Raw genomic sequence first — 26,121 nt, 5'->3', positions numbered from 1 at the left:
TAAGCTCATCTTGCTTTCCTGGGATAAATCTCACTTGATCTTGGTATATAGTCATTTTTATGTGTTACTGGATTCTAATTCTCACCATTTCATAGAGGTTTTTTTTGTTTGTTTGTTTTTTGTTTTTATCTGTATTCAGAAAAGATAAGGGCCTGTGGTTTTTTATTTGTTTATTGTGATTTCTTTATCTGGTTTTGGTACCAGAGTAGTCCTGGCCTCATAGCATGCAATGGGAAATATTCCTTTCACCCTTCTAGTTTTTTTTTTTTTTTTTTTTTTTTTTTGGTAAGAGTTTTAAAAGAATTGATATTAACTTGTTGGAAAATATTTGGTGATATTTTGTTTTATAACTTTGTCTATTTTTACTTTAAAACAAGCAACTTGGGTAGCATATCCAATAGGAGGAAATGAAAATCCACCCTTTCATTTTAGAACCTTGAAATTAATCTATGTGATCCATGATCCATAACAGTATTGCCGAATTTTGAGTTACAGGAAAGACAAGGAAGTTTCCTAATTCCTAATTCATCCTTAACAGTTTTCCAGAGAGAGAGAGAGAGAGAGAGAGAGAGAGAGAGAGAGAGAGAGAGAGAGAGAGAGAGAGAGAGAGAGAGAGAGAGGGGAGGGAGGAGAGAGAGAGGAGAGAGAGAGGGAGAGAGGTAACATTTATCTCCGCGGAAACACGATGTTCCTTTACCACCAGCTCCCGCGCTTCGCGACCCCTCAGGATGGGATGCGGGATTCCAGGGCAGGTGCGCGCTGGGTAAGTGACATGGGACGCCTGTGGCATCCGCGGCCATCAGAATCTGGAGAGGGCGGGGTTGGGCCGGGAGGGTCTCCTGGGGCGGGGCGGAGGAGGAAGGCAAAACAGTCTCATCCCTGGAACCCACGGAGCAGCAACACCCCTTGCTATAAATTTGGAGCTGCCTCTTGGAGGCTGATCACAGCGCCTGACAGCTGGGATCCCAGGCAGTAGCGAGCGACGGGACGCCTGTGAGGGTACACAGCTGCCAGCTTTGCCGGACCCTGGCAACGATCGACGGCCATCGGCTGTATCTGACCCAGAGAGTGAGGGCGCACAGCCGGGCACGGAGGCGAGGCACAGCCAGCTCGCTGCGGGACGTGGCGCAGCGCCCCGGACAGGGTGAGTGCCCCTGACCTCCTGGCCTGCTTGGGGACTGCAGGGGCGGGAGTAGCAGCCCGCGGTGGATGCCGCGCTGGGAGGCTCCCCAGGACCCGGGAGAGCCACCGTGTTTCCTGTCGCGCTCCCTCCGGAGCCAGCCGCGGGTCCCCAGGTGAGGTGAGGGGCTTCTGGCACCGAGGCCACAGCCTGGGCTTATTTGCAGCGCGCACTCCAAAATTTTTCATTTGGTTTTGACCTAGCTTTTTCGAGTACAAGCTAGAATTCAGCAGAAATGGGAGGCGGCCGAGTCAACTTTCTTCCGAGGCTTCTGGATTAGTCTGTAACTGAGAGCTGACAGGCAAGCCCGCGTGACCCCGCGGGCCCTCCTTTTGAAAAGTTGTGCGCTCTTAACGTAAAGTTAAGTAAGCGTCCTCTGCCTAACCCTCTGCTTCCCAGGCAGTGTCGCCGCACCGCTCATCTCCCCTTCCCCCTGTCCCTGCCACCCCTACCAGTGGATAAGTGGCATCGGACACAGTCCCCACCGGTGCCAAACTCTCCTACCCGCAGGTGCTCCCAGGAGATGCACCAAATGGGGAGCACAAGGGAGCAGAGCTTCTCCATACCCCGTCTCCACAACCTTGACCTGCGCACTTTTGTAACTAAGGCTGGATTTTAGTGAAAGACATCTGTGTCTGGGACTGAACAGAGTCTGTTGCGCGGTCCCCTAGTCCACTTATCTAACACCCCATTTTCCAGTTCTCCTAAACAAATGTCCACTTCTGCCTCTGCACAGTGCCAGCCTTCTGTGGTCGCCAAAGAGCTCAACAAATCTTCTCGAGTGTCTCCTCTTCCATTTTCTTTGGGCAAGCACTAGAGAGACCTGGCCATTGACCCTCCTGGGGCCATCTCTTTACCTAATCTTTGTTGGCTAATGACCTCATTAAGTATCCAAACTCCACTACCAGCCCTCAGAAGCCTCTCTGCTCAGTGCAAGTTTGGGTGCTTCCTTTCCCCTGGGGTCACTTTTGGATCTTGGCTGCATTTATTTCCTGTGTCATTCTGGGAAGAGAGAGTAACAGGGAGGGAGGCAAGAAGCCCCACACCCTGTAGTCCTGTTTATAAATATTGAGCAACTTGTGTCCTCTTGAAGGTGCTTCCTCCCTAACTTGACTCTCTTGGTAGTTACCAGCAGAGAGGTCTAAGGCCCCAGGTGTTTATTTATCTTAGCACAAACTTTCACCCCTTTATGATCTTTTCTAAAACTGAAACTGGGGGTCTGAGAGTATAGCTCAGTGGTAGACTGCTTGCCTAGCATGTACCCTGGGTTAAAGAAACAAACAAAATCCTTTTTCTCTTGTAGTGATTCCATAGCTATAAAGGTCCTATGTAGATAATCTCTCCTTAGGTTGTGATGGGTTCCCTGGTGATGTTGCCCTAGGAACCTCTTCCTCTCCACCACCCTCGCTGGCAGCAGTGCAGGACAGGGAAGCACAGGGAGAAGGGACTGGGGACTAGCTATTCAGTAGCCATTCAACTGTGAACCTTAGGTCTCTGCCCAAAAGGTCCCCTTCCAGTGATAAAAGTTCTTGAGTCTTTTGGTTTCTTGGTTGTTGCTTAAAAAAAAAATCTGAAAAAATTAACCTGTTAGCCCATATTGGCAATCTTCAAAATTGTCTAATTTTACTGCTAAATTATCTGCCTGGACAAACATTAAGTTTCCAGTGATAGATCCGAGTGTCCATCTTCTAAATTATAGTTGGCAGTTCCTATAACGTGGTTCAGGGAGGAGCCTCAACTGGCTAAAATTTCATGATTATTAGTTTCAAAACTGTTACTACTCTGGCTCCTTTTTCTCCCTATTTTTTTTTCCCCTTGACTTCATCATTCTCGGTTCTCATCGTGAGGTCTTGAATTCTGGTTCTCCTAGTCTTTGAGTTGATTCCGGAATCAACTGCCCATCATCATCTCAGAAGAAAACTGATTGTTTCTTCCATTAGCCCCACTGATGGCCCTCCCTGAGATTTACAAAATGTCTCTTGGTCACTGTTGCTCTGGCAAAGCTCTCTGTTCCATAGCTCCCTGAGCCTAAATCTGTCCCCTCTCTCTTACCTTGGGTCATGTTCAAAGAAAGACAAACTGTGGACTGTTAGGTTTCTCAATTTTCTTCGTCATCTTCCTAGTTGAGAATGGAATTGTGTGGATATGTGTTTATAATTTTGTTTTATTTTGTTTTGATGTTGCTGCAAATTATTACTGTTGTCACTTTGACTAATTAATAGTAATGAGTATCCTGCCCTATTCTAGAGAGGAAATGAGGAAAGTATAATCTGCTACTTAACAGAAGCCCAGGTAAAATACCTAACTGAGGAGGAATTTGAAACTCACAGTTTAAATGCATGATAAATGATACATGGCTCTTCTTTGCTGTCAGTGCCCTGTCTAAGCAGATAACTGAGAGTTACTGTATTTTGCTGTCAAATCTGTTCCAGGAACAGAGTCCCATTATATCTACATGTTTCAGCTGCCCATGCTTCACCCTTAGGGTTTACCTGCCCCTTTTCTTGCCCAGTCATGAATGGGGAAGGTCAAAGATGCTCCCAAGCAGGCTAGTAATTAAGAATTTTGCTTAGAAATGTATGTCCAAGTGTTGCAAAGATTAAACAGCTACTTCGAGGGCACACTGTGGCAATAGGGAAATATGGTTCTGGAGCAGAAGATGTGAAGAAGTATCCAAGTCCAGGTTAGGAACACTTTCCTCCTATGTTATTTAGCAAACTGGAAAAGTCAGCTTTTCAATGCATCTGGGCCAAAAAGTGCTATGTTTTCCTTCAAAAATAGTTTGAAGGGTTTTCTTTCCAAATCACCCCAAGAGATTGGATTAACATGACTTGCATTTCATTTCATGTAGGTGCTTATTCAAGTAATACACTATATCTCTGATAAGCAAATTTTGTTCAATTTCTATCCTAAGTTTAGCTATCACTTTTTACTTTATTTATGATAAGGATTTTTAGCTTCTAAAAAACAATTTTTGAATAGCTTAACATGTAAAATCACCTTAAATCAGGGACCATCCATAGAGATTTGAACTAATGTTTAACTGATTTGGCTAGTAACTATGGTTATCCTAGTAGAGTTCTAAAATATGTTTCAATCAGAGCCCAACCAAAAAAAAAATCTAAAGAGCTATAAATTTTCCATATTTTATTAGCTAGTTATAACTCTAATGTCAATAGAAAACAAAGTATGTGTTTAGACTAGTCATGGAAATGACAAGTGAATGTAACTGCTAGCTTTAACATTAAAGATTTGCTATCCAATTTTGATTTCTATTCATAGCAGATATTCATGAGGGAAAAACTTCCTTGCATATGAAAACTAAAACTGTCCTTCCAAATATTTCACTATCACAGAATTGATTCTATAGTACAAATGCTATATGACTGCTTCCTTTGACATTATTCTTGCAGATCAATTGGGAACGATTTGCTTTTGGTCTTATCTGGTTTGTTTGGTTCCTCGATAGGTCCATCATCTGAACATCTTAAGTAGAAATGAATGTTTAGAATCTGACAGTGATTGTCAGAGTATCCTTCCCATACCCAATATTTTTCAATGTGTCGCTATTCTCATATTTGATTACTTTTCTGACATTTAAAAGTTTAGAAAATGGGTCACCTATGAGTTTGCTTTGTTTTCCATGATTGTGAGGTTCTTTCCTATTTCAAGCTCTAGATGTGCTTAAAATTTAAAATCATGAAATTAATAATCCTTTGATTTGAATCCACTTCTAAGTGGTTTCTTATTAATTTTATATGCATATAAAATGCCTTGATCTTTACCAAATGGTATAAAATCTTACTTAGATCAATGGATCTAAGTACTCTGGTTAAATGCAGAGTAAGAATATTGGAAATGCCTCTATGGCTGGGTGCTCTTAAAGAGAATTTATGATGGCTTAATTCACTCCCTCTGCTTTTTTCCAATATTTTCTCATTTTATATTAATCAAAGCTCTTATCTGCTTTGGAAATTGAAGAATTATGTCTGTGAAATGTATCAACAACAGTAGCAGCTTCTTGCAGAGGGAATACTAGCAATCTGAGCCATGTTGGGTCCTGAAGACACATAGAGTATCAAAATGGTCTGGGTTGGGGGGAGGGAAGAGGGAGAGGGAGGGAGGGAGGGAGTAGGTGAAGATAAACACATATTTTAAAAGGGAAGACTCTTAAAAACAGCCCCTCCTTCTGTCCTGCCTTTCAAACCAGTGGAATGTCTAATATGGTTGCGTCCTTGGGTTCCAGTCACTTCTGTAGTAAGTACTGTCCCTGTGACACCTGGGAGCACATCAGATGTGTTCTTATGTTCTGTGAGTTTCCACTTCACAAGTCACTTCCTTGCTCGTTGGTTGGATGTTTTCAGTTGATACTACAGAAAATGTTAATCGTATTTTTCAGATCCTTACATTTTAAAAGAGAAATGAGACTATTCTAAGGAAATTTGGAAAGAAAACCCTTAGACTATTCTATTGTCTTGTTATACACAATAAAATGAAAGTGATGCTTCAGCCTTACTAACTGGGGAACCAGGCATTAATACCATTTTTTCAATCTGAAGCAGCAGTGTCAAGGAGAAAGTAAAGACTGAGAAAAGGAAAATGAGAAAGAATAAAAGGTTGAACTACCAAGCCAGTGGTTCTTTAGGGGTTGAGAGGCTTTGAGTAAAGCAAGACCATTAGACACACCTAGAAAGCATATTCAGTCTATGCACATCCCACCTTCATCCTTTTGGAGACTCATCACATGACAGACGAGAGCAACCAACCATCCTCAGTGACCTCAGGTGTCACAGTACATAGAAGAGCAGCAGCTTCAGAATCACCTGGGAGCTTATCAGAAATGCTGACTCTCAGACCCCACCCAGACCCACTGAATAAGAACTTGCATTTTTGCAAGAGCCCCCAAGAGATCCAAACACGCATGAAAGTTAGAGAAGCACCATGCACAGTCTTGTTTAAAATGATTACCCAGAGGTGATTTTCTTGGCCTTTTAATCAACTCACATGTTAATAAAACTAACATTGATTGAGTTCATATCCTGTATTAAATGCAATGTTCAGTTCTTAAATGTGGTCTTTGACTTAATCTTCACAATGAGCCTATGAGAGAGTCACTACTGTATCCCCAATTTATAGGTTGGGGTACTGAGTAATGGTGGGGAAAGCAGCTCACCCAGATGGGGTAACCGGGAGAGCCGAGATTCAGACACAGGGATTCTGATCCCAAAGCCTCCACCCTCGCTGCTGCCCGCTCTGCTTGCCACTACGATGCCTACTTTTTAATGATTTGAAAATGTATTCAAAGTTATATTTTGAAATCAAGTCCTATTTTCTTCATATGAAAACTAAATCAAATGTATCTTTTTCAATTTTTAAATTTTTTTCTAATTAGTTATACATGATAGTAGAATGCATTTATAAATTTTGATAAATCATACATAAATGGAGTATAATGTCTCATTTTTCTGATTGTACATACTATAGGATCACATCAGTCACGCAGTCATACAAGTACATGAGGTAATGTCTGTTTCACTCTACTGTCCTTCCTACCCCATACCCCTTCCCCTCCCTTTACTCCCCTCTACCTAATCTAAAGTAAGTCTATTCTTCCCTAACCCCCCTTATTGTGAATTAGCATCTGCATATCCAATTGCATCTTAGTTATAACATTTGCCTTTAAGTGTCATAATGAAGAATTCTAGAAATTCCTGTTTTAGTTGGCCAAAAACTACTAAAATGATGCAAGCCCATCCAAACTTGTCAAAATGTATGCATATAATGCGTGTGGGGGGGAGGGGGTTATATATCATCGACTTCAATCAAGCTTTTTAAAAAAGAATGATAGCTGTGCTTGGTGGCCTGTACTTATTGTCCCAGCAACTTGGGAGGTGAGGGAGGAGGATCCTTTGAGCCTAGGAGTTTGGGGCCAACCTGGGTAACATGGCAAGACCCTGATGGAAGGAAGGGAGGAAGGAGAGAGGAGGAGGGAAAGGAGGGAATGGATAACATAATGTTAAAAATTAACTCTTGATATATCTCTATTCTCCCATAATTTACTGTTGAATTTTTGGTGTTTCGATGTTATAAAAACAGTTGCCTTTTGGGGCTGAGGAGATAGCTCAGTTGGTAAAGTGCTTGCCTTGCAAGCACAGGGCCCTGGGTTCGATCCCCAGCACCGCAAAAAAAGAAAAAAAAAAAAAAACAGTTGCCTTTTGAACCAGATACACTATTCAACTTTCCAACTCAAATATGTATTTCTGTTTTGGTCTTGGATACAAATGCTTATTTACCACAAGCATGGTTTATAAAACCAGAGTTGACTATAGCTGTTAAGCAGACTGTCCCCAAGCAAGTGGTGACTTATTTTAAACCAGTTATTCCCCAAATAATTCAGTCCCTAAACTATAGATCCCAGTGCACACAGATTGACAGCTGTCAGAGGGGTCCCCCACCAAATGCCTCTTGTTTGAATGGGGGGCTCACTGCAGGTGGTCAGAAGACTGAGCTGAGTCTGGGTTCCCTGAGATCAGGCTTGAATTTCGAGGTGTGCCAACAGGACTGAGCAGCCGTGACTTTCTCAGTGTTGAAGGCACATCTCTGGGAGACAGAATCCCACCTGCTGCTTGGATCTAGATCTCAAGATATTCAGATGACGCTAACAATAGAGTCTAGATTTTAAGTTGCAGGTTAGGGCACAGTCAGCCCAGGGTTGCTCTCACGCCCTGTGGTGGGGGCTGCAGGGGGAAGTGATGCCCAGGAGAACTTTAGCACATAGCAGGCAGAGTTTCGTATGCTAACACAAAGAAAGCACAGGCGGTCATTCCGGATGGCCACTTAGAGTCCCACTGGTTTCACCAAGCCCAAATATTTATGGTTATGGCTTCATTTAATCTGTATTGGTATTTTTTTCCTAAACAGATTGAAAACAATCTCACAGAATTTCTCCTATTAATTTTCATAAATTTACAATCTTATCACTATCATTTTTCATACATTTTGACCCAAATTCTTCTTTATAACTGATTTCCATGCATTTTTTAAAAATATTTTTTAGTTATGGATACCTTTATTTCATTTATTTATTTTTATGTGGTGCCGAGGATCCAACCCAGCGCCTCACGCATGCGAGGCAAGTGCTCCACCACTGAGCCAGGACCCAGCCTCCCATGCATTTTGGTTTGGTTCTAAATCTGCATAGTAGCCTCTAGAACAAGAATGCTCCATTAACCCAAATTTAATAAACTCTTTCCATTCAAATGATGTCACTTCGCATACAACACGTTGCACCGTGACGTCTCCCAGCCTGTGCCCTTCACATGTCCAATCACTGCCAAGTTATCAAGACAGGGAGGACCTAATGTGATTTTGCTTGATGAATTTTTGCATATGCCCTGCCCTTTGATGTGCTGACGGAAGAGGTACGCCAACAGGACATTTTGAAGTCATGTGGTAGAAAATTATACAGGTAGTATTTATTTTATACAAGTACATTCTGCATAAGTATATAATATTTTATGTACTTAATAATATTTACTGACAAGGTAATTATAAGTAAACAAAGCAATGTACAGAATATAAATCAAATTACCGTGTGTGTGTGTGTGTGTGTGTGTGTGTGTGTGTATAGGTTCTTGTCAAGATGCCTTTAAAGTCTGACTTGGGTTCTTGGTGTTCTATTGAAAGTAATTTGGTTGTATTAGCACTGACTTGTGAAAAAAGTCATGTATGTTTGTTAAATGCCTGCATATTTCTGGAGCAGAAAAGAAAGAAAGATTCAAAAAATATATAATAAATCTTAAAAATGATTCGAGGTTATTAATTTCAGGTTTGATTTTTTTTTACATGACTTCCAAATTTCCTTCCAAATGAATCCCTATTACTTTCATACTTCTTGCTATTTGTCTTGTGATTTCTGTTACTTTCCTTATAACTCACTCTGGATTTCAGGTCTTAGATAACCACCATTAACTCTCTGGAGACTTGTACTGTAAATCTGACCCTCTCTGTAATTTTTTTTCCTAAGCTACATTTCAGCCTTACAAAACAGTCGGTAGTTTTTATAGCACCTTGGCATTTTAAAGAAGAAGCCACCTTACGGAAAATGCCTTTTGCTAGTAGGTCCTTCTAATTCCAAAATTCGTCTCTTACCATACTACAGTAAAGTTTAAATATGTAGCTGCTCAAAACAAACAGTCACCCATACATTATCTGTTTGAATAACTCTTCAACTTAAAAAAATATTATTTAAAAAAATCTTCCAAATTCATATAAAAAAATATTGATGCATTTGACTTCACACACACACACACACACACACACACACACAAATGGTTAAACAATAAAAAGTACCATAAACAAATTCCAGAGATAAATAAGAAACCTGGGAAAGCTATTTGCCACAATAATTAAGCAAAATTAACAAATGAAGATAGCAAAGAACAGACTAATATACATAAAAAGAAAGAACATAAATACACACATTTATATGCATGTACATTCACTTTTTATAGTCCTAAAAGGATACACAATTTCTTCATTATCTCTAGGAAGTTATTCTAGGAACAAAATAAGAGCAGGTGAGGAGATAGATGTTTACTTTTATTTTATATTCTTCTGTAACTCAACATTTATATTACAGGCGGGTATTACATCTGCGAAAAAGAAAAACAGAACAAAAGATCTTTTACAATGGTATTTTTTTAAATTATGGTGCAGTAACACTTGTATAAATTTTTACTAAAAAGATCACATAGCTAAGCTTACTCTAGATGCATAAGCAAATATCCAGACCATTATCATGTTTTTATTAGTAGCCATGTCTACAGAAAGCATCTTAGAATAAGACTACATTATTTCACCAAAAAGTATTCTGTTCTTTCTCTGGTGTATGTCCATGAGGTATTGGGGAAGCTGGTGACCATGAGCAGGCAGGAAAATAGGATCCCCTGACAGCTGCCTGGTGCCACCTAACTCTAAATAAGGACAGAATGTTCTTGAGGCGAAACACATGATTTCATTCCTTCAAAAACATTCTTAATATGCAGTGTGAACGATTACTCTATAAATTAAAAAATAAAAATATGACCACATTCATGAATCACTTTAATCTTTTTTTTTTTCCTTTGCAGATTTAATACATGAAAGATTGGTCTAGAACGGATGGGGTTTCATCTGAATAATCACTGAAGACATCCAAGAAAGTGGCCACCAGGTAAGAGAACTGTGTCTACAGCATTGTGTCCATCCATAGGTTTCCTAAGAAGTTATCAAGGATACACAGGCCCTTGTTCTGTGAAAGAAATAGAGGAAGCAGAAGAGAGACATTCCAGGCTCCTTCCGTCCCTTCCAACATAGAGATTAAGATTGCATGTATTTATATGACTTGAAATGTGAACAGTCTGAGTTACCAAGGTGCTTCCATGTGAGAGATCTGCAACTCCCTGGCAAAGACTCTTCGTGGCCATCGGTAACTGCTCTGAGCAGTTCTGTCCTTGCTGTGTAGGCTTCTGAGGGCCAGCTAGGAAATGCCTGTGCTCTCTTATCAGCCGCCTAGCGGGGTATCTGTGCTGGGATGCCCCTCCCTCACTTCCAGAAGTCTAAAGCCTGACCTGCTTAAGTCCTCAAATGTGACCTGCTCACCTGCAGAAAAGCCACACGTCTCAAAGTCTCATTCTTGTAAACTTCTTTCTTACTCCAGTTTGGATGTGGGGCTGGGCAGGGGGTAATATGAAAATGGAGTTGGAAGCCTGGCCTTAACCTTCACGCCATGGAGCCCCGCCCAGTGACGCACAGGGATAGCCTGGGGTCCCACAGCAGAAGGCGAATTTCTCAGAACTTGGCATATAGACTAGTACCATCGCCTGGGTCAGCTCTTTTCTGCCCAACTCCTGTCTCATGGACCTGTCTGATGTTTTCCCCATTTTTAAAAGGAGTCCTTAAGTTATCCCAGTAATGGGGGAGGGGAGCCAAAAGCCCTCAACTCCAAGAGCAAGCTCTCAGCTTCCCCCCTCTCTCCAGGGAAATTGAAAAGGTAACTTGCACCATTTCTGAATATGCTGTGATTCTATTTCATCAAAATAGAGGTTAGGTAGATAAATAGAAGAAGTGGCTTTATTCTTCACCAGATTGGCATAAAGGAAACGCTTTCTGGAAGGCACTCCATGGTAGTGGTGTTAGGAAACTATTTAGGACTGCTTTAATCTGGGAGATAAAAATAGTCACATTCTACAGAGTTCCATCTATCTTTAGTTTTGTGGTGTGTTTGTGTGTGTGTGTGTGTGTGCGCGCGCGCTTTCTTTTTCTTTCTTGTCTTTTCTTTTTTTATTTTTTAATTTTGTATAGATAAGCTTGGGGGTTTGGGCTGTGCCTGTTTTCAGACAAAATTCACTTCAGTAAAACTAAATTATTGGGGAGATTGTAAGACAGCATGCATCTTTACAGTACTCGACAGAAGTAGCTCTCTCTCCATGACACCTCAGCAGCCCTACTGTGGTACAAGCCAGAGGGTTAATCCAGGGAGTGATTCTTGGACCTGCTTCCCTTCTCCTATAATTCCAAAACCTTCCGTTTCCAAGTCACACATTTGAGGCAAAACCTCCCAAAGAATCATGGTGTTTTGCTTAAGAAAAACAAAACACTGAAGAAAACATACTTCAAATTTTTAAACTTCTTCAAACCTTTGAGTTTCAGATGAGTAAGCAAAACATACTTTATTCTAAAAAGCTGGACTTTGTTTAAGAACCAATGTCATACCAATGTACCACTAACCAGCAACTGTGTCCCTGGCTTCCTGTAACGCTCTCTCCAAGGCCCCATCCCGGGTGGTAGGCACTATACTGAAACCCAGGCAGGGTTGGCAGAAGGCCTTCCAAGCTCTGTGACATCCCTTTAAAACTTCCACCAGCTCTGAGTACCGAACTCTGATCTCTTATTGATTTAAACCAGTGATGTGCAAACAGCATTTCAGACCTTGTTTTAGAGGTCCAAAGAATTTATGTTGAAATCTACTTACAGTAAATGGAGAAAACCTGATTGGTACATTTAAAAGAATAAAAAATGTACTTGATGGCTTAACATCTGTGGACTTGTATCATCTGATAGGGGAGCCGTTAGCCATAGGTGGCTATTTAAGTTTAAATATCAATTAATTACAATTAACTAAAATTAGAAATTCACTTCTTCCATTGCACCAGCCACATCTCAAGTGCCCGGTAGACCCAGGGAGGTAGACCCAAGGAGCTAGTGGACAGTGGAGAAGTAGAACTTTTCTATGCTCAGAGAAAGTTCCATTGGATAGCACTGCCTGAAGCAGATGTGTTAATAGCACAGTGGACTTTCATTGCCACTTGGTGGAAAACTTGTGTGCTCATTTTAACTTCCTTCGAAATTTTTTAAAGTATTTCTGAAATTCTGGTTTCCTAGCCATTGTATTACCCGGGACATACTTTTCACAGGTCTCTTTTACCTTTTCTTATTTGTATGCATATTTAAATGCAGGGGAGTAAGTAGTTTATGTAGTCTTCTAAAGTTCTTGATTTCTTCAGTATTTGAAGAGGCACCTGCAGCTACAGGGAGCTGAGGACTAGGGCACTTGACTGTCTGTTTACCTCCATCCCATCACCTCCACCTGAGCAAACTTTCCATAAAGTTTGTCTTACTACAATGACAGACAGGTCTCATTTGTGTAGGCTTAAATAGAGTTTGTAAACAATTTGGAGAGCCAAACAATAAGTATGAGGACACTTCTTTTTTCTTTTTTATGGAAATGTATATGAGTTTAGAAGTCTTTGTTTTTATGTGGAATATATAGAAAGCTGGATGGATAGAGAGATGATTGATAGATGAATGATAGACACACACAGTAGTTTTAATTTTTAATGATTATAATCACCTCCTATTACAGTCTACCTGGAAGTTCGTAGTCATTGTCCACTAACGTGATCCCATTAGTGAGACAGCAGCCTTAGCCCCTTTCCAGTCACCTCAACCCAGCAAATCTGTCACGTGTGTTTCCTGAACTAATGGTTACACATGGCAAGAAATTAAAAACATATTTGTCTTTGAGTTATTGACTCATAAGGGGGCTTGAAGTAGCGATAAAGCTAGCTGTGAGAAAGGAATATAAATATCCAGCCAATATTCCCTTTATACATTTCCTTTTATTTTCAAGGAAAGCATACACTATAGAAGTTTGGACACGGCTAGGGATTCTAAAATATGAATATCAGAATCTTACCAGTGGTGGGGGAGGGTGGGGGAAGCAAGGTTAACCATTTGTGTTTAATAAACAAAAAATATAATTTGTTTTGAGGGTAAGCAAATTTACTCTAAATAGCCTTCTATTCACACGGTTTATCTCTAGTGAAATTATTCAATTGTTCTTTTGCTTAAATGATATGTGAGGAGATAAAAGCTCAGAGAATGAGCCCCTGAACGTAGAGGCTGTGATTTGCTGGCAGGAAGGACATTTAGCTGGTACCAGCAGTGGCGTCACCCTGTCCCTCCTACTTCTTAGTCCTTCCCTTGAGGACTTAAAATTTAGATGTACAATTCTTCTTTTTTTTTTGATTCCAAAAAAGTCTGGGAAATCTCACAAATGTAATAGTATAGCCCAAACCTGGTGGAAGGAAGCCAGTTATCTGGCACTAGTCCTTTGGTGCCTTTTAAATATGTGCTAGACTCACCCAGGGAGCCCTGGGGCGCCAGGGACAATGTGATGTGCAGGGCCCACAGGCAGCCAGGAGCAGGGTCCCTCCTCCTGGCACTCAGGCGAGGCAGAATGCTTCTGCACAAAGCACGTGCTCCCTAAACAGCTGGGGCGTGGTAGACAAAGTGCACCAGAGGGTAAGGGCTGTCTCTGCTTCAAGAGTCTGTACCTTGCTGCTCAGTGATGCTCCCAGGTCAGAGGAAAAGGCGGGCACTGCGCCACCTCCTGGGCCTCCAGTGGATCAGTGCACAGAACAGGTGGAAGGGGACGGAACTGCTGTCTTCCTCAGCAATGCAGAGCGAGGAATCTGCTTGGGCAAAATGAAAGCAAGGCGCATGTGGGTCATTCGTGAGAGACGGCCACAGAGGCTTGTGTGACGGACAGCATCCTTCGTACCACCGGGGGCCAGCCCTGTCCTCCTCCACGCTGGCCAGTAAGGAGCACTGGTCTTTGTTTTGCATGCAGTGTGTTTGTCTATACACAACTGAACACGTAGGGAACATCACCAGGTGTCCTTTGGAAATTGGCCTACAGTGCACCAGCTATTGAAGTGGTAGGAGACTCCCCCTGGACTTCTGCCAAAATTGAGATTTAATTAGATGGATGAATCAGACAAAACAAACCATTTGAATTAAAGAGTGAAAAATACAGCGTGCATGTATCAGTGAAATGAGAGGAAATCTCTATGAATGGAACAATAAATGAAAATAAATTTTTAATTCATTTTAGATTCCTTAAGGTAATGTGACCAATTTAATAGACCTAATTTAACATGAAGAAGACCCATAAAGAGATCTGTGTGGTCTATTTTGTCTTCTGAGAAAGATGCTTCCACGCCTTTAGCTTTCATATTTAATCATTTTTTTTTCTTGTCTAGTTTTGTGGTATCACCGTCCATCAATTCAGATTAGTTGGGGAAAAATGTCTATCTCTATTTCCCGGGAGAAAGTAATTCTGTGCTCTTTCTCAGCAATTCAGTCTAACAATTAAGAACCCTTAAGCTAAATAGAAAAATTCATTTCACAGGAAACTTTTATTCAATATGTATAATTAGTTTTAGTTAACTTTATTAATGAAATGTCGCAAATCAATTAGGTTTGCAATAATCAGATGGGGAGGACCCAAGAGGGGCCATTTCTCTCACAAGAGGGGAAGGTGATACACAATTTAGTCGGGAAGCAAATGTAATTAGATTTGATCAGTTGAGTATTCCTGTCCTGATGTGGAGTTAGGCACATGCCCAGGCCTGAGCATACAGTTGGAAAAGAAATAAAAAAAAACACTGTGACTTAGAAAATGTCCCCTTGGTCCTATTGATAACAGCTGGCCACTGGAGAGGGTCTTTGAAGCTGGAGGTACATGGATTTTCTTCAGAGGGGTTATGTTTTAAGTTGCTTTGTCAAATCTGAATGCCTTTAAGCAGGGCAGGATGTGGACTCTGCTTGCCTCAGACTCCTCCACTCCCTAATGCCTGTGTCCAACGTTTACATATTTATTTAACTGCTCAACTCCCAATGGCCTTTCAGTTTTCCACTCTTTTGACCCAGTTATTAACTATTGTAAGTTTTCCTCTAAAGTAGGAGAATCCAGGAAATGTCCTGACAGTAAGACTCCTTCTGAATGAAGGTCTATTAAATGCAATGTATTCCTCTCTAGGACTGCAGCCTGAAATAGATCCTACAGTCAGTTACTCAGTAGTTTTGGACCTTGGCATGCCAGTTACTGTTGTCAGCTCTGAGCAGAAAGTTGTGAACAAAGCAAAAATCCCTGTCCTCATGGAACTTAGAGTCTAGTACATGGAGAGAAAAACAAGCAAGTAAAATGTTTTAATATGTTGAATGACATAAGGAGTGGGAATACTGTATAGAAGCAGTGGGAGGGCATGCTGCAATTTTAAAAGGGGATTTAGGGAAAATCTCCCTAGTAAGAAAAGAACTATGTGGACATCCAGGAGAAGATTGCTCTAGGCAGAGGACCCAGCAGATGCAAAGGCCCTGAGGCAGGATTTTATAGACATATCCAAGGCTCAGCAAGTGGATCAGAATCCTTAGAAATCTCAATGGATGTAACAAATGACAACATATTGAAGGATATGAACTGACAAACTAGAAGCAAATTTAGAATGGACGTGAGAAAGGAAATTAAGGGAATGTAAACACCTAAGCAATTTTAAGACTTAAAATCTTCGAAATATGGTGAAATCTTCCCCAAACTATAGATTTAAAAGACAGGTCAAGTCCATAACTCAGTCCTTGTTGGCTAAGTCTGTGGCAGCAATTTTAACTGATCTTGAGACACATGTCCTCCTGGACACTTATGTATCTTGCTTGGCATGTTTTACACTTCAAAGATAATTTGCTGACAGTCCTGATCTGTGATCCTGTATCTCTGGACCTAAAAACAACTCTTAAGTGATCGATTTAGAGCGGCATGACATTGCCATTAGATTACTTTCCACGGAAACTTCGTCTTCTTAGACACTTAACACCAATGATCTCAGTAAAGGGGTTCCAGTGGACGTGGTATCATTTCATAGACTGTGCATTCCATTTAAATTATTTTACTTTCGAGCCCAACAAGAAAATTCTAAATAAAAGATACATTTGGGATTGCAGGTGCATCATCCATTGACATATAAGTTGGAATGAAATTAGTTAGTGGAGAATTTCAAATCCACCAACGAAAAATGTATGGAGAGTCTGAGCAAGGAGAAAAGATTGACTTGGTCTCATTTTTATTGGCATTGTCTTTTCATATCCTTTGGCTCTTTCCTGTCCTGCCATTCTTCAAGATTTCCTAATGAGGATTAGGGAACAAGGGTCTTTAACAGTCTGTGCTTGCAGGTTGGAAATAAGAAAATGAAGATGAATGACTTCTCTCCTGCCAATTTGATTTTCTCTCGCTCCTCTCCTATCAGCTGGGGCACAGGAGTTAGTCACTCTTTCCAGCAAGAAGGACCGAGGGAAAGGCACCCATCTGTGGTGTCCTGCCTGTCCATGGTCCTCCATTGCAGGGCTAGAGACCTCCCCAAGAGTGAGAAATGAGAAGTGACCAGGAGAGAAGGAGATAGTGGAACCTCATTCCCCAGAGGAAAGCAACAGCTCAGTGGCTGGGAAGTTCTGTGGTCCAAAAGGTTTTAAAAATATGTGCTTTCTGATCCAACAAGTGCCATAATTCTTACTTATTGTAAGTAATTCTCACTGTTTTTGTCACAAAGGTATATTTCAAGTTGTTCCAAATTTGAGTAGATCAGTAATTAAATAACTATTATTAGGAAGTATTTTAACGTCTGAAAAAAATAGGCCATAGATGTTTCCTAGCGGACCCTTGAATTTTCCATCGGTACCTGTCCTTCCCACTAAGATAGCTGCTAACTATAAAGCTGTGCTTTGGCCAGCTCTTTATATCTGATTCCTGTTTAATTTAGTATGCACGTATCTCTCAGCCTCAGAAAGTCTGTGACGTGGACAGAGTTCAAACAACTATTTCGCTCATTTGAATCCAGAACTTTTTAAGCCTGGGTCAGCTGCACACTGCATCACTGTGCAGCTTTTAACCCCAACTGCAGTGTGGTAAAATGCTCTTCCAGGACCTCAAACCGAGGTTGGTCTGAGAACAGTCTGGGTTAAGCAAAGCGGGAGACGTGGGACAGCTTTCAGGGGGCCTTCTCCCCATTGGAGCTCTGCCCTGGGCCCCCGTCCTCTTCTCTAGAGCTCCTTGGTGATGCCCCCTTTGGTCTTCTCCCTGCCTGCCACAGTGGAATGCTACTCACTGGTCTCAGAGAATTAAAAAGGAAGCTCTGGAAGTGGGGCCGAGCTGACAGAAAATGTGGGGCTCAGCTCTAAACAGCTGGTGTGCGACTGACTCTTTCAACTGCAATAGAAGCCAGAAAGACCCTTTCTGGTATCTTTCCAGGTCCTGGGGCTAGTTCATGGTACCAAGTGGTTCTTTATTGATGACTCTTCAGGAATTTGTTTCCCAGCACTGCCAGGGTGACTGACATCCCATGAAAGTGGCCCAGCGAGCTCTGGGACGTTCTGAGAGCAGACAATACATCACCTCAAGCCAGGAGATCCCCTCTCCTCACACAGAGGCATAAAACTGGTTCAAATGGACCTGAACTCCTGTGCGGGAGAGTGAGCGCTTCTGATTTCAGGGGCCACATCCCTCTGTTGTAACTCCGGTGTGTCCTTGGAAACTGATGCTCAAAGGCCAAACTGCCAAAGTCTAGTCCTCTTCCTGTGAGTGAAACCGTTTTAGTTGTCCGTCAGTATCTGGCCACTGTCCCCTCAGTGCTCCTTGCAGAATAAGACCATTCTACCTCAAAATGCCAGCGGCACTGGGAGGACAAGGTGAGTTAAAAGAACGCCTGAAATCCAGTCAGGATCGCACCCAAGGGCAAGAGCCAGGGAGTCCAGCTTCCTCCAGGTGCCTCGCCCGCAGGTTTCGCTTCTGAAACAAAGATGCTGGGAAGCATTTGAGAGAAAACAAACTTCTCTAAATGACGAGAGGTGGAATAATGAAGGTGGGAAACGGCATTCTAAGCAGCCTCGCCATTTTTTTTCTTTCCATTTCCTGAATGTGAACAGATTCTTCACTTGTCTTTTAACCGCCCTGGAAATGGTTATCTCTACTTAGCTCTTTTTCAGTGCCAGGTGTGGTTTGCACAGAGTCACTAATGTAAATTGTCCTCCAGATCAGAAAAAAAAAAAAAAAAAGAGAGACTTCAAGTAATCTAAAGTTTGCTATATTAAAAAAAAAAAAAAAAGGACTAAAAATCTCCAGTCCAGGAATGAATCATCTTTGAAACTCTCCCAGCGGGTGATCTTGTTTTAAGGGTGAAAACTTTTGGAGGAGAGTTGGGAGAGCAGCTGTTTCACATAGTCTTAACGTTTCTCACCACAGTACGTGGAGGTGACCGTGTCCGGGGCCATCACAGTGCATTGCCACTTATAATGAAGACAGGAAGGGTAGAGAGCAGTAGTGAACGCTAACTGGACATTTCCTGGTGTCAGGCACCATGTTCTTCACTCCACGCCCCCCGCCAGCAGTGCTTTTTTTTAAAATCCAACAACAACAAAAATAAACATCCAGGTTAAATCCTCTTATTGGCTCCACTTGGACCCAATGGGAACCGAGCAGAAGTGGCCCTCATTGCTGACTGGTGTCAGCGTCAGGACCCAAATTTAAAACTGACTTCAGTGCTTTGCTTCCAACCATTTCTGTCCCAGAAATAACCAGCCAAGTTCAAGTTCATGGACCCCTGAGATCCTGCTGTTGTTTAACTGCTACAATAGAGCGTTTTTGTTTTTTTGTTTTTTTGTTTTTTTCATACAAGTGAACACTGTGCTAGTATTTAATTACAGGTTTATACTGATATTGGGTGCAAGTATAAGCTAGCGTCATTTGAATAATAGGAGAAGAGTCATGAGCTTTGAAAGGGATCCTCAGAATTAGAGTAAAGCAGATATTTTTCTGTCACATTTCAGTGAGGAAAATTGCTAATTCATATGCCACCAGCCGTAGGCAGAAATGCAACAGGAAATGAAGACAAACTTAACTACTTTAAATGCTGTGGTCTGTAGTACAAATTATTACACTATGAATTCGTTCCCTTCTGCTGTCGAACTGATCATCTGGATTACATAGACAAGCAGTGCAAGACATTACTAAAATTATTCTTGAGTGTAGCTTTGAGGTCTTTCTAAAACACTAGGCAATTTGCCTGCAAATACATAGAAAACACTTTTTAAAAGGGTTGGGATTGGTTCTTTTCCCCCTCTGTTAAATATTAGCCTTTGAAATGAACCTGGCTGATCTGCCAAATAACACTTGCAAATTGTTGTGTTTTAATCAAGTGACAGACTGAGAGGGAAGCCACACCGGGCCTGCTTCTGCTTCTAGAGGCAGCAGGGACCAGAAACATTATGCAATAATGCCCAGAAAAGAGGGGAGCCTCTTAGCATTGTGCCTGGCAACCAATGTAGCCACTTATCCCAAAAGCAGGCATAATTAGAATCTATGAAAATCTAGCACCAGAATCCAAACCCCTGGTGCACTGCTCAGTAAATTGTAGCTTTTAAGTCAGTGATATTTTCAACCATTTCATTTAAATATGTGAATATATGAGTGTGTGAGGTTTTAAGAGGCCTGTTCCATATGCTATGGAAAAAAAAAAATCATCATTTCTGTTCAGGATAGTCCTATAAATAGGAAACCCCATTTTTAGCCTTCCAGAAGGCTCAGACCCTGGGCTGCAGCTAGCAGAAAGACCCAAATGGGTTAGTCTATTGAAATGTTCACATGACCCAGGAGCACAGTGAAATCTTGGGGAGTTCTCCTTTCAATAGGTAGCACCAGCAAGATCCACCTCTCTAATAACTTGAACCAGGAAATCCCAGGCTCTTGCATTAGTTTACAAAATTGTAGCAGAGCCTAATAAAGCAAGCCTGAAGGGACATTAATTTTTAAATTAATGTAGTATGAACAATAAAACAAAGTTTTATTTAAAAACCCTCATAAAAGTGGTCAAGTTGGTGTCTTAATGGAACTAAATGAGAATTTTATTACTTAATTTTTCTTTCATTGCAATAGGAAAATAAATGCTTTTTAAATTTTAAAATTAAAACAGATCTTAAATATCTGCAGGGACTATTTGGCATAGACCTTTTGCAGAAAATAAATGTTCCCCTGATTTGAAACTGGCCATTGATCTGTGTTTGAAGGTATGCTCTCTGTCCACCAGAAATAGCAGGGAGACTTTGTATCTTTTCAGACGAAAGGCTCTCTGTTATGTTTTCTTCATTTCTTAAAGTGTCGTGACTTTTATCTTCTGGTGTTAGATCATAAACAGATTTTAAGTGTTAAAACATAGAAACAGGTATTTAAATTGAGAGGTGAAAGTCTTAGCCAGTGAGTTATAATTTTTAAAAATAGGTAATACAGACCTCTAGTGGTCGAACAGTTTGAAAGTCCCTGTAAGAAAAGGAAATGATGCAGAAGGTGGCTGCATTTTAAGCAGAATTTTTGTTATTTAAAATTATTTACATGGAAAAATTCACATTGTTCATAGAAACAAAGAGCAAAGGTTAAAAAAAATGTGCTTCAAGGACAGGTATGTGCATCCTTTGAGATGTTCCTTCCTCCAAAACAAGTGAAGACCCTCTGAGTCAATGCCCAGCAAAGAAGTCTGGGTCTGTATTATTTTTCTTCTAGAAATTATATGAATGGAGTTGACAAGTAGTGGCGTTATGTGAAAAACATTTTTTTTCTTTGCCTTATTTTCTTCCTCACTATTCCACAAACTCCTCCTGCAAACAGAATCTCCAACAGCCTGGTTTGCCTACCCTGACCTCAGGTTCTCTCCCCTGGCAGCCACTCTTTGGTGGCGTGGGCCATGGGCTCTCCAGGCTACTGAGGGAAAAACTATTTGATCCAAATGCAAACATAAGTGACAACCAAATACACCTCTAAACAATGCTTCTCAAAGTTTAGTGCACGTCCAGATCACCTGGGGAATCTTATTAAAATGCAGATTCAGACTCAGTAGATCTGACATGGAACCTGAGAACACTTTGCTAATAACAGGTGCTGCTAAGGCCGGTCATCCAGGGCCACCCTGGGAGAAGCATTCATTCATTAATTACGTGTGTGTGTGTGTGTGTGTGTGTGTGTATGTGTATGCGTGTACTTGTTCTTTTATGTTACTTTAATGTTATGTTTTAAAATTTAACTTTTAAATTTATAAAACATTTAAATCTCTTCTAGTTAATTATGTACAAATTGTCTCTGGGAACCTGATATGGAAATTTTGAAAAGCTGATCTTAAAACATTTTTAAAATGAATTTGCTATCATCTCTTTAGCATGGTGAATCATGGAGGTTGTAAGTACCCCTGTAAGTGCTTAAAGTTATTGGGCACTTGTAGCCACAATTAAGAATCTGATTAGCCAATTGGGAGAGTAAGTAAAATCAGATTTTGTGCATGTCATAGGTGTTTTAAAATTACTGAGGACCCAAAAAACATCTGCATCATAAAATCAAGCAGAAATTTAAAAGCATAAGGTGAAACCTTAAAAGTCAATAAACCAGAATACACCATAGGAGAATATATTTTTCAGGTCAAATCTTTTATAATTTCATCATTGAAATAACTTGCTATCATAGCATGTTGTCAACTTTAATTTCAAAATCCATAATTTCAGAACTTATGTCATGGGGTAGTCTTTAAAAGCCTCTTGCAAAGTTTTAACATCTAGTTTCAAATCAAAAATAATATATTAACAGGCTGTGGCATAGAGGGAGTACATAAATTATCATGGTTGCCCTGCGTGAATAGTAATTCACAGGTTTGGCTTAGACACGACTTAGATGAAATAATTAACTATGTACAGTACTTAACAGTATAAAAGTAATTAATCTAGCTGCCTCATACTGGTTTGGCCTAAATAAACATGCAATAAAAAAAGTCATAGGATTTTATTATTTTTTCACTCACGTTTCTACATTAGTAAGTTGGAATTTTTATATAGCAGAAGGAAGATATCTTTCCTTTAACAAAAAAAAAAATAATTTTCTTTTCAAATGTTAATGTACTGCTTATAAACCAGTGCGTTCCATGAATTTATAATAGTGGGCAGATGTTCTCCATTAATAGTTTTATGCATTCTTTCTACTTCATGGTTCAGACAAAATGATTATTTTAAATTAAGGTGTAAATAAGAAAAATGGGATTTTTATTGCTTAAAAATCACACAGACCCTGTTGATGGTTCCGCAGTGCTGTGTTGGTGTAGCTTTGGCATAGTATTTCAAAATATTTCTTGGTTTTTGCCCTATGGGTTCTGGACAGAGACAGATTGTCTGTTTGACCTGGAGGCCCTTTACCAGCAGATTCCAAGGCCAAGAGCAAGGTTGTCAGTTGGCAAGAGAGCAATAAATATAGTAAGAATCTCTGTTTGGGTAAGAGAAAAGGGCTCAGGTGATTCCTGCCAAGGAGAAAGGAGTTCATTAAGCTCAGTCCTAACTTTAAAAGCCCACTCTTGTGTATGGCTGTTCTTATAGATTATGACATGTTTCCCCATATAAAATTCTACTGACTAATCATTCCCCACTTCATAAATGATCTCATGAAGGTGAGGCTTAGTCGTTCTTCCAAAATCAAAGAGCAGAGAAGATCAAACCTCAAATCCAAGGACTTCTGCTTCCAGCCAAGGTGGAGCAACAGGCCCTTGAGCTACCTCCCCACCCAAAACAGCTAAAAACTGGACATATGTATGCAATGAAGGTTTTCAAGGCCACAGACAGCAGATAACAAAAAGCAGTGATCTCCAAGCACAGGAAACTAACGAGGGGTACCCGAAGGTCACCCCAGGTTGCTGCCTGGAAGAACCTTCAGCAGTGGTCCAGGACAGGCAGAGGCTGGTGGAGCCCAATAGCTTCCTGATTGAGGAGAAGAAGCTGGGAGTCCAAGGAGGCTAAAGTTCACAGGGTAGATGACCAGAGAGGAGAGAGTGCCCCTAAAAAGGTCCTGGAGATCTGCAAAGAGTCCCCTGTTTTTCAGTGCATGTGGGTGAGAAATTGCCCAAAAGGATTAGAGGGAATGAGCCCCAGAGATTAGCTAGACCAGAAAACAGATCCTATTCACACCAGCCAGAGCAGAAAATCTTGTACTTCATGGGAATCTGGTAGCATATTCAGAAGGGTTTGCCTCAGGAATAGGACAACATCACTCATAGACTAAAGGCTGCTCTGATCCCACCTAACAAAACCCAAAAGAGGCACACTCTGCATGTACCCCAACTGCTCCCAGAACAAGTAGGGAGAATTTTTATAGAAAATCATCAAATGCCTCACAAAGTAAAATTCACAGTATTGAGCATTCATTATAAAACTACCAGGCATGCAAAGAAGCAGGAAATTACAGTCCGTGAAAAGAAAAATAATCAATAGAAACAGACCTAGTAATGACACAGATAATAGGATTATTATACAAAGACATTAAAGGTTATTATAACTGTATTTCATGTGTTTAAGAAACTAGATGAAAGTTTGAACATATTAAGTAGAGGCATGGAATATATAAAAAGGACTGCAATTGAATTTCTAGAGATGAAAACTACAGTATCTGAAATGAAAACTCAAATGGGACTTCAGATCCTAAGATCAGACTTTTCTACTGCCCTCAAAACATGCTTCCCTAGATGCTGAGTTTGACCCCAGCAGCCTAATGCATAATATTTGCTTAATACTAAAACTCTCAGGTGAATGTTTTCTTTTCATCAGGGGTGTGGTCACTAGGGAGGCCCATATTTCCTTCTCAGTGTGACCCTCCTGGCCTGCCTCTGGCTCTCAGAGCAGATTCCACCACCTCCCACAGACTGGAGCTCCTTTCCTCCAGAGTGGACTCCCCAGAAAGAGGGACCCCCAACCCTCAATATGGCACCCTCTGAATCAGTGAGAAGAAAGGTCACATAATCAGGTCACCATTTTCCATCTGTGTTTTCTGTCTCACACCGAAAACTCAAGTCATCTCTACACGAAATGCAATTAGTGTAGACATGAGCCCTCCGCAGCTTCAGCCATGTCATCTAAGGCAATGTGCATGAAATCCTGAGCTATGCTCTTCCAGCCAAACAAGCAATGAACCAGATAACACCATACTCTTATGTGGAATTTAAAATATGCTAATAACATGCCTTTTTTTTTTTTTCCAACACAGGGGAAAAAAATCAACTTCGTTGTTTAGGAAGTTTTATTAGGGCTAGAATCCCAAACAATGTATATGCTAATCAAGTATCACTGTTGGTCAGAAGCACTCCATATTCGCCCAGAAGTAATTCCATGTAACTCCTCAGTCAATGTGTCTGCCTAATCCATAGCAGGTATCTTCTCTCCATGACCCTTTTTGGTTTGTAGTCCCAAGTCAGCAGTGAATTAATTTAGAGAATATATTACTATCAAAAGCACCTGGTGTTGTGGTTTGGCTATGAGGTGTCCCCCAGAAACTCCTGTGTTAGTGCAGCAATATTCAGAGGTGAAATGATGAGGCTATGAGAACTGTAAGCTGATGAGTCCATCCTAATTTGAAAGGACTACTGTCCTGGTTGGTAACTGCAGCAGGTGAGGTGTGGCTGGATGACATGTGTCCCTGGGGTCATCCCTGGAGGGTTCATGTCCCTGTGGTCCCTTCCCCTTTCCCTCTTTCTGCTTCCTGGCTGCCATGAGCTGATCTTTTCTCTACCATGCCCTTCCATCATGAGGTGCTGCCTCACCCAGGGCCCAGAGCAACGGAGTAGTCAACCAGGGACTAAATCTCCAAAACTATAAGCCAAAATAAATTTTCTCTCCTCTCAGTTGTTCTTGTCAGGGATCTTGATCATGTAATGAAAAGCTGAATGACACACCTGCTAACATAAATGTGTAGGTCATTTAATGCACTTGGAGCATCAAAATTCACTTTAGGAACACCTTACTGGGTAGTGAAACATTTGAAAACAAATATTTTAGTGTTTATTTAAAATATTTAAAATTTCACCTTCTCACCAGTGATGTAATCAGGCCCAACAAGTTGGCATGGCTCTGTGAAATAGCTGCACTCCATCTCGGCACTCAGGACCTTCTCAGCATGGGGTGACACTTGTCAGATAAGTGTTAAAATAAATATGCAAGAATACCCCGCTATCATAGATTCTAAGCTGTATCCAATTCACGTTAATGAAACATAGCTCTAAGAGACACAATAGTATCCATCATGATTTATAGAAAAATAAAAAGGAAAAAAGTTGCTGCTAGCAGGAGCAATGTAAAGGCTAGTGGTGGAGAGAGGTCCAAGTGGCCTTCTGAGGTCCTTCTCAGACCCCGAGCCAGGCTGGTCCGTGCACGTGCAGACAGGGCAGCCTGGCTGGGTAAGGGTGGAGGTAAGCTGTCCCTCATACCATGGCGGCTCTGGGCCTCCCACTGCCTCCAACTCCTGGCCGGCCATGAAGGCTGCTTCCCGTGGAAATGGGAGAGGAGCTACCTGACCAGCAGAGGTGCACTTCAAGTGTTTAGTGTCCCAGAAGCACATTAGGCTAGCAGTCTGTTTTCTCAGGTGAAAAATGAATGGGTTGGCTTGGATCCTAAGTTGCAAATTGGCAGGACAAGGACCAAATCTGAACTGCAGAAGAGCTCAGTTTAGTTCCCTGGTGTTGTGTTTTTCCTTTGCATTAGCTGAAAATGTTTCAGAATGAGCT

General features: G+C 41.1%; 1 protein-coding gene across 3 annotated transcripts in view; it reads left to right on the top strand.

Annotated features, from left to right (window-relative positions):
* Positions 1-720: 720 nt before the first annotated feature.
* The window catches only part of Agtr1 (angiotensin II receptor type 1), a 43,248-nt gene continuing 17,847 nt past the window's right edge, over positions 721-26,121 (top strand). Inside the window, exons 1-3 of one of the 3 annotated variants that reach the window (XM_047564167.1) lie at positions 721-763; positions 898-1,144; positions 10,312-10,394. The gene's annotated coding sequence lies outside the window, so the exon portion shown is untranslated. Of the gene's footprint in view, positions 764-877; positions 1,145-1,184; positions 1,296-10,311; positions 10,395-26,121 lie in introns of those variants that run through there. The other 2 variants (XM_047564168.1, XM_047564169.1) reach the window with 2 other exon arrangements.

The sequence above is a fragment of the Sciurus carolinensis genome, chromosome 9 (assembly GCF_902686445.1).
Source record: "Sciurus carolinensis chromosome 9, mSciCar1.2, whole genome shotgun sequence".
NCBI lineage: Eukaryota > Metazoa > Chordata > Mammalia > Rodentia > Sciuridae > Sciurus > Sciurus carolinensis.
Note: the sequence above shows the minus strand (reverse complement) of the source record. Positions and strands in the feature narration are given on the sequence as shown.